At 46.8% G+C, this 17,306-nt stretch overlaps 1 protein-coding gene and 1 long non-coding RNA gene across 6 annotated transcripts in view; both read right to left on the bottom strand.

Annotated features, from left to right (window-relative positions):
- CNST (consortin, connexin sorting protein) overlaps nt 1-17,306 on the bottom strand; it is a 451,308-nt gene that overhangs the window by 23,261 nt on the left and 410,741 nt on the right. The window lies entirely within an intron of this gene.
- LOC134910123 (uncharacterized) lies at nt 7,385-10,325 on the bottom strand. The gene is made up of 3 exons (XR_010176130.1): nt 10,097-10,325; nt 8,949-9,036; nt 7,385-8,069 (listed from the first exon to the last, which is right to left on the bottom strand). It is a non-coding gene; the product is annotated as an uncharacterized LOC134910123 (long non-coding RNA).

The raw sequence follows: 17,306 nt of genomic DNA on the forward strand, positions 1-17,306 counted from the left end.
GGGGGGGGGGGGGGGGAATGGGGACATGCAGGTACGCATCCTTGATGTCCAGGGTGACCCTGTAATCCCCCTCGTCCAGGCTCGTAATAAGCGCCCTGAGCGATTCCATCTTGAACTTGAATCTTCTGATATAAAAGTTCAAGTATTTTAATTTCAAGATGGGTCTCACCGAACCGTTGCGGTACCACAACCACTGTGGAATAGTAACCCCTTCCTTGCTGAAGGAGGGGCACCTTGACAATCACTTGTTGTGATTATAGTGTTGAATATCCACCAACACCGTCTCCCTGGCAGAGGGAGGTGCCGGTAAGGCAGATTTTAGGAAACGGCGAGGGGAAGAACGTCTCGAACTCCAGCCTGTACCCCTGAGATACTACTTGAAGGACCCAGGGATCCATGTGAGAGAGCCCACTGTCCGCTGAAATATCTGAGACGGGCCCCCACCGTACCCGGGTCCGCCTGAGCAGCCCCAGCACCATGCTGTGGACCTACCGGACGCAGGGAGGACTTCTGCTCTTGGGAACTAGCTGTGTGTTGCAGCTTTTTTCCTCTACCTTTGCCTCACAGCAGAAAAGATGAGCCTCTAGCCCATTTGTTTTTCTGGGGCCGAAAGGACTGTACTTGATGATACGGTGCTTTCTTTTGTTGTGGGGTAGCCTGTGGCAAAAAAATTAATTTCCCAGCAGTAGCTGTGGAAACGAGGTCTGAAAAACTATCCCCAAACAGTTTTACCCCCTTATAGGGCAACTTCCATGGGCCGATTCGAGTCGGCATCGCCTGACCATTGCCAAGTCCATAACCCCCGTCTGGCGGCAATGGACCTAGCGCTTATTTTTGATACCAGACGGCAAATATCCCTCTGTGCATCACGCATGTATAATACCACGTCTTTTATATGCTCTATTTTCAGCAAAATATTGTCCCTATCCATAGTTATTTTCCGACAGGGAATCTGACCACGCAGCGGGAGCATTGCACATCCATGCCGAAGCAACGGCTGGTCGCAATATAATGCCCTAGTGTGTGACCATATTTTATAGGGTAACCTCCTGCTTTCTATCAGCAGGTTCCTTCAGGGCGGCCGTACCCGAAGACGGTAGTGCCACCTTTTCTGATAAGCGTGTAAGCGCAGTATCTACCCTATGGGGTGTTTCCCCGCGTGACCTATCCTCTGGCGGGAAAGGGTACGCTGCCAATAACCGTTGTAAAAATTATCAATTTCTTACCGGGGGAAGACTACTCTTCCTCACACACCTCATTTAATTTCTCAGATGCAGGAAAAACTACTAATAGTTTTCTCTCACCAAACACAATACCCTTTTATGTGGTACCTGGGGTATAATCATAAATGTGTAATACATTTTTCATTGTCTCAATCCTGTAACGGGTGGACCTATTTGGAGGGTACACCAGTCTCATCGATGTCGACACTGGAGTCAGTATCCGTGTCGACATCTGTGTCTGTTATCTGAGGTAGCGGGCGATTTTAGAGCCCCCCATGACATTTGAGACGCTGGAACAGGCACAAGCTGAGTAGCCGGCTGTTCCATGTCGTCGACCTTTTATGTAAGGAGTTGACACTTTCACGTAATCCTTCCATAAGTTCAACCACACCGGTGTCGACCCCGCAGGGGGTGACAACATATTTACAGGCATTCTCTCCGCCTCCACCTCATTATCCTCCACATACCTGTCGACACAGCCGTACCGACACACAGCACACACACAGGGAATGCTCTGATAGAGGACAGGACCCCACAAAGCCCTTTGGGGAGACAGAGGGAGAGTATGCCAGCACACACCAGGGCGCTATATATCACAGGGATAGCACCTATAAAAAAGTGTTTTCCCTTATAGATGCATATATGTTGTATACTACGCCTAAATTGTGCCCCCCCCTCTCTTTTTAACCCTTTCTGTAGTGTATTAACTGCAGAGGAGAGCCAGGGAGCTTCCCTCCAACGGAGCTGTGAGGGAAAAATGGCGCCAGTGTGCTGAGGAGATAGCTCCGCCCCTTTTTCGCAGACTTTTCTCCCGCATTTTGATGGAATCTGGCAGGGGTTAATATACATCCATATAGCCCTGGGGGTTATATGTGATGTATTTTTGCCAGCCAAGGTGTTTATATTGCTGCTCAGGGCGCCGCCCCCCCCCCCCCCCCAGCGCCCTGCACCCTCAGTGACCGGAGTGTGTGGTGTGCATGAGGAGCAATGGCGCACAGCTGCAGTGCTGTGCGCTACCTTGGTGAAGACTGATGTCTTCTGCCGCCGATTTTCCGGACCTCTTCTTGCTTCTGGCTCTGTAAGGGGGCCGGCGGCGCGGCTCTGGGACCAGACTCCGAGGCTGGGCCTGTGTTCGGTCCCTCTGGAGCTAATGGTGTCCAGTAGCCTAAGAAGCCCAAGCTGGCTGCAAGCAGGCAGGTTCGCTTCTTCTCCCCTTAGTCCCTCGATGCAGTGAGCCTGTTGCCAGCAGGTCTCACTGAAAATAAAAAACCTAAAACTAACTTTTTCTAAGAAGCTCAGGAGAGCCTCCTAGATTGCACCCTGCTCGGTCGGGCACAAAAATCTAACTGAGGCTTGGAGGAGGGTCATAGGGGGAGGAGCCAGTGCACACCAGATAGTCCTAAAGCTTTCTTTAGATGTGCCCAGTCTCCTGCGGAGCCGCTATTCCCCATGGTCCTTACGGAGTTCCCAGCATCCACTAGGACGTCAGAGAAAAGCAAGCTTAAGTATCAGTATGCTAAGGAACCCATACACTAAACAATGGAGTATTGTAAAACATTATCTACAGTGATGAATTCTGGATTTCACACTGATAGGAGCAGGAAATGGAAAAAATATGTAAGCCTAACGATGGGCATACAAGCTACAATTATTTCGCAGATCCACACAATATCAGCAGATCGACATGATAAATACAGAATGTATACGGGTGACTGTTCCGGTAATATTGATTGGTCAGACATGTCGGATAGTCCAGCATGTCCCTCAGAGTCAATATTTCTAAAGTGTCATATTGACAGCTGACCTGCCGCGGCCGACAAACATTTCCCCTGTTCCTTTACATGAGACGGAATGAGAAAATGTCTCCTCCCTGGGTGGTGGAGCGCCGATATCACGGGCAATAAAAAGTGTGAGTTCTTACAGCGCATGCCTGTGATATCTGCAGTGTCAGATAAAATGCTTGTCGGTCTGACAGGCATTTTATCTGCTGTGTATGCCCAGCATAAGGCATACCCTTGTTATGGAACTCAACGAGCCACTCTGGTTGTGCCACACACTGCAGCAATGATATACTGTAAGTAGTAGGATATTGGAACATGTTGAGTTTTATTTGCATCACTTAATGGCAGCAGTGTAACCAACTGCAAATAAGTGTATCCGGGAAGATAATACATTGTGACACAAGGCTGGGAATGTACTGGACCTGTTCCAGGAACATGGCAGTTAATACAGCTTAAGGCAGCAGTCTCCTCACTTGTTAGCTCGAGCATATGTGGAATGAGATGAAAAAAACACTATTCTGAGCAGAAATTTACTACCAGCCAACCTGCAGTTCAGATCCCTGACTAATAATAAATTTTATAAGAGCCAGCATCACGGGCTGCACTTACATAGTCTTGTTGAGTCCATGCTCCTTCCAATTCAGTCTGTTTTAAATGGAAATAGGGGAGTAACTTGCTATAAGGTATACACATCTAGTAAAATGCATAACAATATCGGTATCTAGCCAATAGGTAGACAACTAATGGTCGACATGTGAAAGACACAGTACAAAAGGTCAACTTGACAATGGTTGACAAGTTTGTTTTTCTCCACTTTGTAATACTTTACCAATCAAGTGGACTATGATTGGGAATAGTAACCCGTGTCGAGCGCAGCGACAGCAGAGCGTAGCACCTTACCCAAAGTTTGATCACCATGCAAAGGTGCGTGGTACACTAATGGGGCTTTTTTGTGGCAAAAAAAAAACAAAGACAAAAAAAAATTGTTGACTTTTTTTTGTCTACCTTTTCTACTGTCTACCTATTCCGGCCTGGTCGACCTTTTTACTGTAGACCATTTTTAATGTAGCTCTAATGATCCACACCCCATATATCTAGGGATACATTTTCTGACATAAAAAAGGTAGACCGTCACTTCTTACATATTAAAAAAAAAAAAAATCACCTAAGGCTCATTCCATGAAATTGTTGCATCATGAATGTATAAATACGATAATTTATCATAGCCATTTCTAACACTATAAAGAATAGCAGGCCCAATGTTTAAAAGTTTTTTCTTTTGTGACTAACGCAACAATTTTATGGAATGAGTATATTTCCATGTCACTGCTTTTACATTCTGCAGATTAAGGGCGGTATTCAAATGATATATCACACCCAATCTCCTTTCTAAAGTGATACCCGTTATTACGCATATCACACCCATAGTAATCATGTTTAACTATAGTGCGTGACTACGCACCATAACCCTATATGTCCTTATCCATAAGGTACTTATCTAGCCCATTCTTAAAAGTGTTGACTGAGTCCGCCATTACTACACTCTCAGGCAAGGAATTCCAAACACGTGTCCTTACTGTGAAGAAACCTTTACGTCTCTGTGTGCGAAATCCTCTCCTCTAACCTAAGTGGGTGTCCACGTGTACTTTGTGTTGATCTTACCAAAAACAGATCCCCACAAGCTCTGTGTATTGTTCCCTTATATATTTGTAAATGTTGATCATGTCCCCTCTTAGTCTCCTTTTTCCCAGTTTAAACATGCCTTGCAAGCCTTTCCTCGTATTCCAACGTCTACATCCCCTTAATTAGTTTGGTCGCACACCTCTGAACCTTTTCTAGTTCTAGGATATCCGTTTTGTAGTATGGTGCCCAAAATTGTGCACAGTATTCAAGATGTCGCCTCACTAGGGATTTATATAATGGGAGTATAACACTCTTAACCCTTGTGTCAATTCCCCGTTTTATACATGCTAATACCTTGTTAGCCTTCTTTGCTGCAATCCTACTTTGGGTTCTGCTGCTTAGTTTGCTATCTATGTGAATACCCAAGTCTTTTTCCAGTACAGAATCCCCTAATTGTACCCCATTTAGTATGTAGGTGTTATTTTTATTCTTGCTACCAAAGCATTACCTTACACGTATCTGTATTGAAGCTCATTTTCCATTTTGCTGCCCATGCTTCCAGTTTAACAAAGTCGTTCTGAAGACTCGGCATCTCCCTCCGTATTTATAACCTTACACAATATGGTATCGTCTGCAAAAATTTACACCATGCTCTCTAGATCTACTGCTAGATCGTTAATGAAAACGTTGATGTGTAACTGGGACGTATGCATAGATAAAGCATCGATCATCTGCATGCGGCATCGACGCGGTTTGACACAGACACAAAGTGTTTCTAGTTGGTGTTTTTCCTGAGTGGTATACTGGTCAGCGGAGGTCAGCTGTAGAACCGGATGATTCCTGGGCATCCCATGGGACTAAAGCATTATGCTTAGACAAACTAATATGGTAATGCAGCAGGAGGCGTCTGATAAAAGTAGGCACCTGCTGTTTGCATTAGTGATACATGCTGTGTCCAAGGATGCAACATCAGATCACCTGTGACACCATTGGCCGGCTGCGTAACCATGGGGTCATGCAAGCCAGTTGCTGCAGATCCAGCAAAAAGGCCAGGAAATCTCAGTCTTCCAACATAGATCCTGGCCTCATCACTCCCCCCCCAAACCAGAGGATATACACCTCAGTTTTGGGTAATGGAGGACCCCGCCCCCAAAACAGCAGTTGACTGTCAATCACTGACAATACCAGCTGATCTAAATCAGACGTCACAGTCCAGTAAGGCATAACAGGTCCGGGGCATGAGCTGTACTACCTTTGGGACCTGAATCAGGGCCCTTATGTCAATTACCCAATCAATGGTGTTTCCATTGGAAGCCACAGCAGAAAAGTAGCAGCATCACTCACAGGCACAGCGGGTGTATGAATAGTGGCAGCAAGCAGCTGCTGGCCATTGATGAAGTTCCAGGTAGAGCACTGGCAATAAAAGGAGTGTGAGAGTGAGGTCCTGAAGGGTTTGACACAGTTGACAAGTGAATTACACAAGTGTAAAAACATTTATAAAAGAGCAAAGAGAAAACTAGGGAATAATTACGATGGATCAGTTTAAACAAAAAAGGCAGCGAGTCTGAAGAAAAGCTAAAGGACGATTATAAAACGGTCACAAGATTTGTTTATTAACACAAAAAGAGGGATGGGGTAGAGTCCCAAAAATATACCGAAGTACAGACTGTTACTAAGAGACTTGTTTATTATAACAGCCTCGCATGGACTGTAAACCTGCTTGTTACCATACTGGAAACATCCTTCCTTAAAAGAAAAGTTGAACTGTGTTATAGTATTGACTGAGATTTATGCCTAGATTGTTAGGGAAAGAAAAAAAGAAAAAAAATGAATGTTTTGTAATACAACCAAGTAAAAGAGGACAATAACTCCTGCTTAAATAATAGTACAGTACATACGTGACAATAAATAGACAGGAGCAAACTGTGTTAACAGTATTGTTCGCTAACAAACCTACTGGTAATTGTGTTTTCCTTTGGTGTCAGCACAAGTAAATAATAGAACATGTCCTGATGAGATAAAGAAAAAGTAATGCCATGCCCAGAACCAACATTACATCAATTCCAGTACGTTGATGTGTAGACAAGCTTCCTGGCTTGACCATAGCCCCTGAAAATTTCTTCCTTGTGTGACTGCTCCCCATCCTCGGAGGCTCGCGTCCGTGGTCACCAGAACCCAGTCCAGAATGCCGAACCTGCGACCCTCTAGAAAGTGAGCACTTTGCAGCCACCACAGGAGACACACCCTGGCCCGGGGGGACAGGCTTATCTTCTGATGTATTAGTAGATGGGACCCGGACCACTTGTCCAGGAGGTCCCACTGATACGTCCTTGCATGAAACCTGCCGAAGGGGATGGCCTCGTAGGCTGCCACCATTTTTCCCAGAACACGAGTGCATTGATGAACAGACTCTCTTTTTGGTTTTAGCAAGTCTCTGACCATGTTCTGGAGGCTTTTTCCATCGGGAGAAAAACCCTCTTCTGTTCTGTGTCCAGAATTATGCCTAGCAATGATAGTCGAGTCGTTGGAATCAATTGTGACTTTGGCAGATTGAGAATCCAACAGTGTTGTTGTAGCACTCTCAGGGAGAGCGACACGCTCTTCTGCAATTGATCTCTCGATCTTGCTTTGATCAGGAGATCGTCCAAGTATGGGATAATTGTGACTCCCTGCCTGTGCAGGAGCACCATCATCTCCGCCATCACCTTGGTGAAAATCCTCAGGGCCGTGGAAAGCCCAAACGGCAACGTCTGAAACTGGTAATGACAGTCCTGTACAGCGAATCTGAGGTACGCCTGATGAGGATATATGGGGACATGAAGGTATGCATCCTTTATGTCGAGTGACACCATAAAATCCCCCCTTCCAGACTGGAGATCACAGCCCGGAGCGATTTCATCTTGAATTTGAACTTTCTCAAGTACAGGTTTAGGGATTTTAGATTTAAAATGGGTCTGACCGAACCATCCGGCTTCGGGACCACGAACAGGGTCGAATAGTACCCTTTCCCCTGTTGGACTAGGAGAACCTTGACAATCACTTGCTGTTGATACAGCTTTTGAATTGCAGTTAACACTACTTCCCTCTCTGGGGGAGAAGCTGGCAAGGCCGACTTGAAAAATCGGAGAGAGGGCACCTCTTCGAATTCCAGTTTGTAGCCTTGAGATACAATATCCATCGCCTAAGGATCCACGTCTGACAGAACCCAGACCTGGCTGAAGAGTCGAAGACGTGCCCTCACCGCTGCGGACTCCCTCAGTGGAGCCCCAGCGTCATGCGGTGGATTTAGTAGAAGCCGGGGAGGACTTCTGCTCCTGGGAACTAGCTGTAGCAGGCATCTTTTCCCTCTACCCTTACCTCTGGCGAGGAAAGACGAGCCCCGACCTCTTCTGGACTTACGCGACTGAAAGGACTGTATCTGATACTGTGGAGTTTTCTTTTGCTGTGGGGGAACAAAAGGCAAAAAGGTAGATTTACCCGCGGTAGCTGTGGCAACCAGGTCCGCGAGACCTTCCCCAAATAAAACTTCACCTTTGTATGGCAAAACCTCCATATGTTTCTTTGAGTCGGCATCACCCGTCCATTGGCGAGTCCACAGGGCGCGCCTAGCAGAAACCGCCATGGAGTTGGCTCTCGAACCCAGCAGCCCAACGTCTCTTTGAGCATCCCTCATATATAAGACTGTGTCTTTAATGTGGCCTAAGGTTAATAAAATGGTATCCCTATCTAGGGTATCAAGGTCAGCTGACAAGGTATCTGTCCAAGCTGCAACTGCACTACACACCCATGCCGATGCTATTGCTGGTCTGAGCAAAGAACCCGTATGCGCATAAATAGACTTTAAAGTAGTTTCCTGCCTGCGATCAGCAGGATCTTTGAGGGCTGCCGTGCCCGAAGACGGTAGCGTCACTTTCTATGACAGGCGTGTTAAAGCCTTGTCCACCCTGGGTGAGGATTCCCAACGTACCCTGTCCCGTGCAGGGAAAGGATATGCCATAAGAATCCTCTTGGGAATCTGCAGTTTTTTTTTATCAGGAGTTTCCCAAGCCTTTTCAAATAACTCGTTAAGTTCATGGGATGGGGGAAAGGTTACCTCAGGTTTCTTTTCCTTAAACATGCGCACCCTCGTGTCAGGGACCGAGGGGTCATCTGTGATATGCAAAACCTCTTTTATTGTGTAACCTCACCTTACTGTTGGCGTGCCTCCACCCAAGCTTGTACACCCAGGCTAGCTTGGGACAGCCTTCCTTTAGTGGATAGGAGGGTGTAAACCATAGTATATATGTCTTATGTGGTTATTTCGGACTATGTATTTCCTCACCTGTTGTTTCAATATCACATCCTTATCCGACTCTTCTTCTCTTCTACAGGGACTCCAAATAATATAGGCCAAATACTCAATATACACCCTAACAGGTAAGTGGTTTATTTTAGTAGGATAATAAAGAGTTAATCCATTTTCAATATAATTCGTACATACAATATTACATTAATTTTAGTTAATATACTAACATTAGTAACTGCATGCATTACACAAAATTACCTACCATAGTCTATATGACTATGGACCCGGGGTTTTATCTCAAAATTAATAGATTACCTTTACCTTTGGTACCAGTATGTTATGGTATTTATTAAAGCAATGAAAAGCTAAATGAGCACAATAGTTACTCTGCTGAACCGGTCAGTATAAATTCCTTAAAAGATGCTAAAGGTTCCTGACATCAATACAAGTTTAGTAGCTATTACGGGGATATACGATGGGCAATCTTCTCCCCCTTTTTTAACTAATGGATCCTTATATTAGTACAGTTTTAGAAACTGCGAAGGGGATATGCGATGGGCAATCTTCTTCCCCGTTCCGTTTCCTCTGAAGGATGAAGAGTAATCTTCCTGTTATTAGTATCCATTTCTCTAACCGTTGATGTGGTATGGATAGGTACTATTCTAATAACACTCCAGTATTTTAGTTACCAATGGGGTATAATACCCAATATGTACATTTCATGTAAAGGCCACCAGATACTATCCTTGTTCTCACATAGGGTGATATTAGTCCATACGTGACCTACTCCCGTATATATCAGGATCCTAATTCTTTATGAATACTATATATTCTCTTTCGTTTTATAAATTAGAATTACAGTACATGTAAATTACACGTTGGCTCTTACCCTGGATAGGTTTTAACTCAGCTCCTATATATATATATATATAAATATATATATACATATATATATGATGTCTATTTAACTCTTTGTTTAGTTAATATCAGAGACCCGGCATCGGATTGGTAAATATATGTAAAGTTTAGTCCAACTGTAAAGTTACAGCTATATTTTCTTTATGCCCCTCCAGTATTAAAGCATTGCAGGGAGTTTGTAACAGAATGACACTTACTCTAGTGTAGTTAGCCAGGGCTAAATCCTCCTTCTATGCATCTGGAGGGGTAATTACTTTATCACCCACCTCTTTGGGAGTATCTCCCCGCAATTGTTCCTCCCTTGATGGGCTTGTTCTGTCCCTCCGCCTTACAGTAGGCGTATCTGGCCGGGAGGGCGTCGTCTCCTTGAAATGGCTCCTCCTGTTATGGGATGGTTCGGTCCCTCCGCATTCTAAAAGGAGCATCAATGGGGTTGTCGTGGGAGCAGTCCTTTGTACACTAACGAGGACTCTCCCCCTGCAGGCGGCTTGCGGCGGGCACCGCTCCGGGCTCCGTGCTGATCGCTCCCCGAAGGTCAGTCTCCTCTCCTCAGACCCGGCGTCCTCCTTGTCCAGGCGCTCTCCTTCCCCCGACAGGCGGCTTGCGGCGGGCACTGCTCCGGGTTCCGTACTTATCGCTCCCCGAATGTCAGTCTCCTCTCCTCAAGCTCGGCATCCTCCTTGTCCAGGCGCTCTCCTTCCCCTGACAGGCGGCTTGCGGCGGGCACTGCTCCGGGTTCCGTGCTGATCGCTCCCCGAAGGTCAGTCTCCTCTCCTCCGTCTCTCCTGCACAACTCCTCTTCCCAACCGTCTCTCCCCTCGTGCAGACCCCCGCTGATCTTACAGCACGCGGGGCTCTGGAAGCTTCCAGCCTCCCCTTCTCCTTATTGATACCTGAACAACCCCTTATATCTTATTCAGTTCACTTACAATATCTATAGGCATAAACATATAGCCCAGCAGACTACAGCATCAATACAAAATATTATATACCTAAATTATTCAAATAACATGAGTGTGTATTTATTAGTCCTATCTATTCCTAACTGACCACTATAAGGGGTTACAATTGCAATAATCATATAATGAATACTTTTTGCCACCCTCGGGTGCAACCTCGCTTCATCGTAGTCGACACTGGAGTCAGAGTCCGTGTCGGTATCAGTGTCTGCTATCTGGGATAGGGGACGTTTTTGAGACCCAGAAGGGCCCGGTGACCCAGCCGAAGCCGTGGATTGACTCCCTGCTCTTTCCCTGGACTCTGCTTTGTCCAATCTCTTATGTAATAAGGTCACATTTGCATTTAAAACATTCCACATGTCCATCCAATCATGAGTCTGCGTTGCCGACACCACAATCATCATCTTCACCTCCTCCTTAGCTGAGCCTTCCGCATCAGACATGGCGACACACTTGTACCGACACCCCCACACACACAGGGATATAGTTATAAGGAGACAGTTCCCCAATAAGGCCTTTTGGAGAGACAGAGAGAGAGTATGCCAGCACACACCCAGCGCCAACTGACACTGGAAAATAATGTCCCAGATAATAGCGCTTTTATATTAAATTACTGTGTAATACACTCACTGCGCCTTACAAGTGCCCCCCCTCCTCTTTTCAGCCCTGTGTCACCATGTTCAGCAGGGGAGAGACCGGGGAGCCAGCTTCTCTGCAGATCTCTGTTGAGAAAATGGCGGTGGTTAGCGCTGAGAGACCAAGCTCCGCCCCCTCCAGCGGCAGGCTTCGGTCCCGCTCAAAATATCTCAAACTGGCGGGGGATTGAAAGAAATACTGCCTCCGCAGTATCTATGCCAGATATAGAGGCTTTATTGCTGCCCAGGGCGCCCCCCCTGCGCCCTTGCACCCATCTGTGCCCGCTAGTGTGTGTGTGTGTGTGTGTGTGTGTGGGAGCAATGGCGCGCAGCGGTCGTACCTCAGTGAAGATCAGAAGTCTTCTGCTGCCTTGAAGTCTTCTTTTCTTCTTATACTCACCCGGCTTCTATCTTCCGGCTCTGCGAGGAGGACGGCGGCGCGGCTCCGGGACGAACAGCAAGGGGAGACCTGCGTTCAGACTCCCTCTGGAGCTGATGGTGTCCAGTAGCCTAAGAAGAAGAGCCAGCCTGGATCCCCCTGGCCTGTACCTGCGTACCGCATGTGACGCCCTGCAGCTCAGTGGATTGGTGCAGAGTGAGGTGAGCACCCTGGGAAACCTGTACCCACCTACCCCCACCCTCCCTTGTGTGTTACCCACTGTACCTCGTGTGTGTGTGTGTGTGTGTGTGTGTGTGTGTGTAAGCCCACTAGCCCCTTCACCCCTGGTGTGTGTCCCAGTACCCTCCTACTCCTGTGTGTGTTACACACCTTATACTGCCCCCCCCCAAGTGTTTGATACCCAGTGCCCCCTACCTCTGTGTGACACCCTGTACCCCTACCTGTGTATATGACACCCTGTACCCCTTTGTATGTGTATATGGCACCCTGTGCCCCTACCTCTTTGTTTATGACACCCTGTCCCCCTATCCCTGTGTGTATGACACTCTGTTCCCCTTACCCTTCCCCATGTATGACACTATAAATAACTTGCCCCGTGTGTGTGTGTGTGTGTGTGTGTGTGTGTGTGTGTGTGTGTGTGTGTGTGTGTGTGTGTGTGTGTGTGTGTGTGAAACCCTGTGCTCCCCCATGTATGATACAGTGTACACCCCCTACGCCTGTGTGTGAGTGACACCCTGTAACCCCCTACCTTCCTGACGTTTTTGACAGTGTACACTCCCTGCCGCTGTGACACCCTGTACCCACCTACACCTGTGTGTGTGTTTGTCATGCCTTGTACATGTGTGTCAACCTGTAACCCCACTTTAACCCTGTGCATCACCCTGTACCTCCCCTCTCTGTAGAAGGGGGCCCTTTCAAAATGTTGCTATAGGCCCCACAAAGCTCTAGTTATGCCCCTGACTACAGGACAGCACTGAATCGGAGACCACTTAAGGTACACATGCTTGGCTGGGAGGTGGCAGCCAAACCTTATGAGTTTTGGGAGATGGCTGTAACTGTGCCAATGGTGGGAGGGAGGAAATGGCAACTGTGCCCAGTGGTAAAGTGGAGACTGGAATAGACTAAGCTACTGTGGCTGCGGGGTTATCCATGCTTGTAAGTCTGGATTTCTGACCAGTGTCGGGATTCCACCTGCCAGCATCCCGAACGCCGGTATGCTGACCGGATCCCATTGGTGGAAGGAAGTATAAGTGTAATGGATTCAGTGACAATGTGAATGCTGTACCAAAATGTTAAAACTTAGGACACAAAAATACTTGAGTGAATTAACCTCTCCTTGAAGTAAACTGTGTGGTCTTTCTGTGACTGATCTGTGGGATCAGGCTTCTCGGATGCAAATATAAAAAGTTGTAAATGAAAACTCCCATTACTTAGACAATCAATATACAGATGGAGCCCTGCTCATCTATCCCTTTAATAGGATTAACCGAGCCAGTGCTGTCGGACTTAATCCCTTGCTGTAATGTCCTCTCTGTATTGTATTGCAATAGATGAAAGGCTTATGCTATTAAACCTTGGTGCACCTAGGCGCAACAGAGAAGGCTAGATGAGTGAGGCTGCAACTGTATATGACAAAACAGAACAATGTTGACTAATCTATGACAACAGATTATTAAACCGTAACAGATATGGTTTCTATCTACAAAATTATATTAACAAAAAATATATTATTGCACTTTAAGGTGAATTAGTTACTAACAGTCTTCCTGATAAAGCCCTATGACTGTGACACTGATGTTAGGTATAAGGATTCACAGCACTGCTGTAGTAAGCAGTACCCACGCTGCTCACTGACAGGTGATTTAAGGTACCAGCATCCAGTTTAGAGTGGAATGCACTTCCTGATTGTTTTATGTTGAAGTGTCATTCCAACCCAATTATTCAGAATTTTCATAAGGGCAGACTACAGGCAATACAATTTGTAACCATTGAATTACCAAGTAGTTTGCAAAGCTCCAAACATGGAGTAAAAGTGTACATGTATGTCTTAAGGCAGATTAGAATAAAGGTCACCAGCACTGTAATACTTACCTCTTTATCTGTACAAATCAGTAACAGTTTGGGAAAACAGGAGAGAGAATCTGTATTGTTGATGCACAATGAGAATAAAGAATTGTTAATGTTTAAAATAACGAGTTTTATGGTAAGAACTTATTTTTGTTAAAACTCTTTCTGCGAGGTACACTGGGCTCCACAAGGATAGACATAGGGGTGTAGAGTAGGATCTTGATCCAAAGCACAAACAGGCTCAAAAGCTTTGACCTTCTTCCCAAGATACATAGCGCCGCCTCCTATATCACCCCGCCTCCGTGCACAGGAGCTCAGTTTTGTTAACCAGCCCAATGCAGTAGCAAGTAAAAGAGACGACAACTGCCAGTTGCCACAAACACCACACTCTCACGACAGGAGCAGTGTCAGCGGCTAATGCCATACCAACCCAAAGAAGCTAAGTGCGTCAGGGTGGGCGCCTTGTGGAGCCCAGTGTACCTCGCAGAAAGAGTTTTAACAAAGGTAAGTTCTAACCATAAAACTCGTTTTCTGCTGCGGGGTACACTGGGCTCCACAAGGATAGACATAGGGGATGTCCTAAAGCAGTTCCTTATGGGAGGGGACGCACTGTAGCGGGCACAAGAACCCTGCGTCCAAAGGAAGCATCCTGGGAAGTGGCAGTATCGAAGGCATAGAACCTTATGAACGTGTTCACAGAGGACCACGTAGCCGCCTTGCACAATTGTTCAAGGGTCGCACCACGTTGGGCCGCCCAAGAAGGTCCAACAGACCGAGTAGAATGGGCCTTAATGTGATCAGGAGCAGATAGACCAGCCTTCACATAAGCATGTGCAATCACCATTCTAATCTATCTGGCCAGAGTTTGCTTGTGAGCAGGCCAGCCCTGTTTGAGAAACCCAAACACAACAAAAAGAGAATCAGATTTCCTAATAGGAGCAGTTCTCTTCACATAGATATAGAGAGCCCGTACCACATCCAAAGACCGCTCTTTGGGAGACAGATCAGGAGAAACAAGTGCCGGAACTACAATCTCCTGATTAAGGTGGAACGAAGAAACCACCTTAGGTAGATAGCCGGGACGAGTCCTAAGAACCGCCCGGTCACGGTGAAATATCAGATATGGGGAACTACAGGACAAGGCACCCAAATCCGACACTCTTCTAGCTGAAGCAATAGCCACCAGAAACACCACCTTAAGGGAAAGCCACTTAAGGTCAGCTGAACCAAGAGGTTTAAACGGAGACTCTTGTAACGCCCCCAAAACCACCGACAAGTCCCAAGGGGCCACAGGCGGGACATAGGGAGGTTGGATACGCAACACGCCCTGAGTAAAAGGTATACACATCAGGTAAGGTCGCAATTTTTCTCTGAAACCACACCGACAAGGCAGATATTTGAACCTTGAGGGAGGCCAGACGCAGGCCTAAGTCCAGGCCCTGCTGAAGAAAAGCCAACAACTAGGCTATACTAAACTTGGAAGCGTCATAATTGTTAGATGCGCACCAAACAAAGTAAGAATTCCAGACCCTATAGTAAATCCGAGCAGAAGCCGGTTTCTGGGCCCGCAACATAGTTTGAATGACCGCCTCAGAAAACCCTTTAGCCCTTAAGACGGAAGCTTCAAGAGCCACGCCGTCAAAGACAGCCGGGCAAGGTCCTGGTAGACACAGGGGCCCTGAAAGAGGAGGTCTGGGCGTTGTGGAAGTAAAATTGGACGCTCTGACGATAGGCCTTGCAGGTCTGAGAACCAGTGCCGTCTGGGCCACGCTGGAGCTATGAGAAGCAGAATTCCTTTTTCTTGCTTGAACTTCCGAATTACCCTGGGCAGGAGTGACACCGGAGGAAACACGTACGGCAGCCGAAACCTCCACAGTACCGCCAGCGCATCCACGAATGCTGCTTGAGGATCCCTTGTCCTTGCTCCGAAGACCTGAACCTTGTGATTGTGTCGAGACGCCATCAGATCTATGTCTGGAAGGCCCCACCTTTCCACTAGGGGTTGAAACACTTCTGGATGGAGGCCCCACTCGCCGGCATGCACGTTTTGCAATTCGACATTTCTCAAATTCGACATGTCTGCAATGGTAAAAATGCGGCTTTTCGACAAAAGTATATTCAATTGAAGAATGTCGATTCGACAACAGTGCTTTGAGACAGTCATTTCGTCAATTTCAGACCGCCTCATTTTGCTGGCAGAATCTAATAAAAAAAATTTAAAACATTTTTTTGTGGGTTTTTTTTGTTGCTAATAGCATATCTATTTATATTAGAAGGGATTATCTACTTGGTTTGTCTATTAAGAGCCACAAGTTTTATTTAATATATTTTTTAAAAGAATATATATATTTTTTTTACTAACTAAAATAATATGGAGAGATCGGAGCATGTTTTTCAGTGGGAAGGGGTGGGAATGGGTTAAAAACCCTGAAAAAAAATGCGCGGGGTCCCCCCTCCTAAGCATAACCAGCCTCGGGCTCTTTGAGCCGATCCTGGTTGTAAAAATACGGGGGGAAAAATGACAGGGGATCCCCCGTATTTTAACAACCAGCACCGGGCTCTGCGTCCGGTCCTGGTGCAAAAAATACGGGGGACAAAAGACGTAGGGGTCCCCCGTATTTTTCACACCAGCACCGGGCTCCACTAGCTGGAGAGATAATACCACAGCCGGGGAATACTTTTATACCGGTCCCTGCGGCCGTGGCATTAAATCCCCAACTAGTCACCCCTGGCCGGGGTACCCTGGAGGAGTGGGGACCCCTTAAATCAATGGGTCCCCACCCTCCAGCCACCCAAGGGCCAGGGGTGAAGCCCGAGGGTGTCCCCCCATCCAAGGGCGGCGGATGGGGGGCTGATAGCCATGTGTCAAAAAAAAAAAAGAATTGTTTTTTGTAGCAGAACTACAAGTTTCAGCAAGCCTCCCCCGCAAGCTGGTACTTGGAGAACCACAAGTACCAGCATGCAGGGGGGGGGAACGGGCCCGCTGGTACCTGTAGTTCTACTGCAAAAAAATACCCAAATAAAAACAGTACACACACATCGTGATAGTAAAACTTTATTACATACATGCACACCGACACACACATACTTACCTATGTTGACACGCCGACTCGGTGCCCTTCACCAGTAGAATCCACGGTGTACCTGTAAATAAAATTATACTCACAAAAATCCTGTGTAGATCTGTCCTCTTCTGCTTGTAATCCACGTACTTGGCAAAATAATAAAACGCAAACCCGATCCACGCACTGAAAGGGGTCCTATGTTTACACATGGGAGCCCTTTCCCCGACTGCCGAGACCCCCCGTGACTCCTGTCACAGAGGGCCCCTTCAGCCAATCAGGGAGCGCCACGTCGTGGCACTCTCCTGATTGGCTGTGCGTGTCTGAACTGTCAGGCGGCGCATAGCACTATG

This window comes from Pseudophryne corroboree, chromosome 4, assembly GCF_028390025.1.
Source record: "Pseudophryne corroboree isolate aPseCor3 chromosome 4, aPseCor3.hap2, whole genome shotgun sequence".
Taxonomy (NCBI): Eukaryota; Metazoa; Chordata; class Amphibia; order Anura; family Myobatrachidae; genus Pseudophryne; species Pseudophryne corroboree.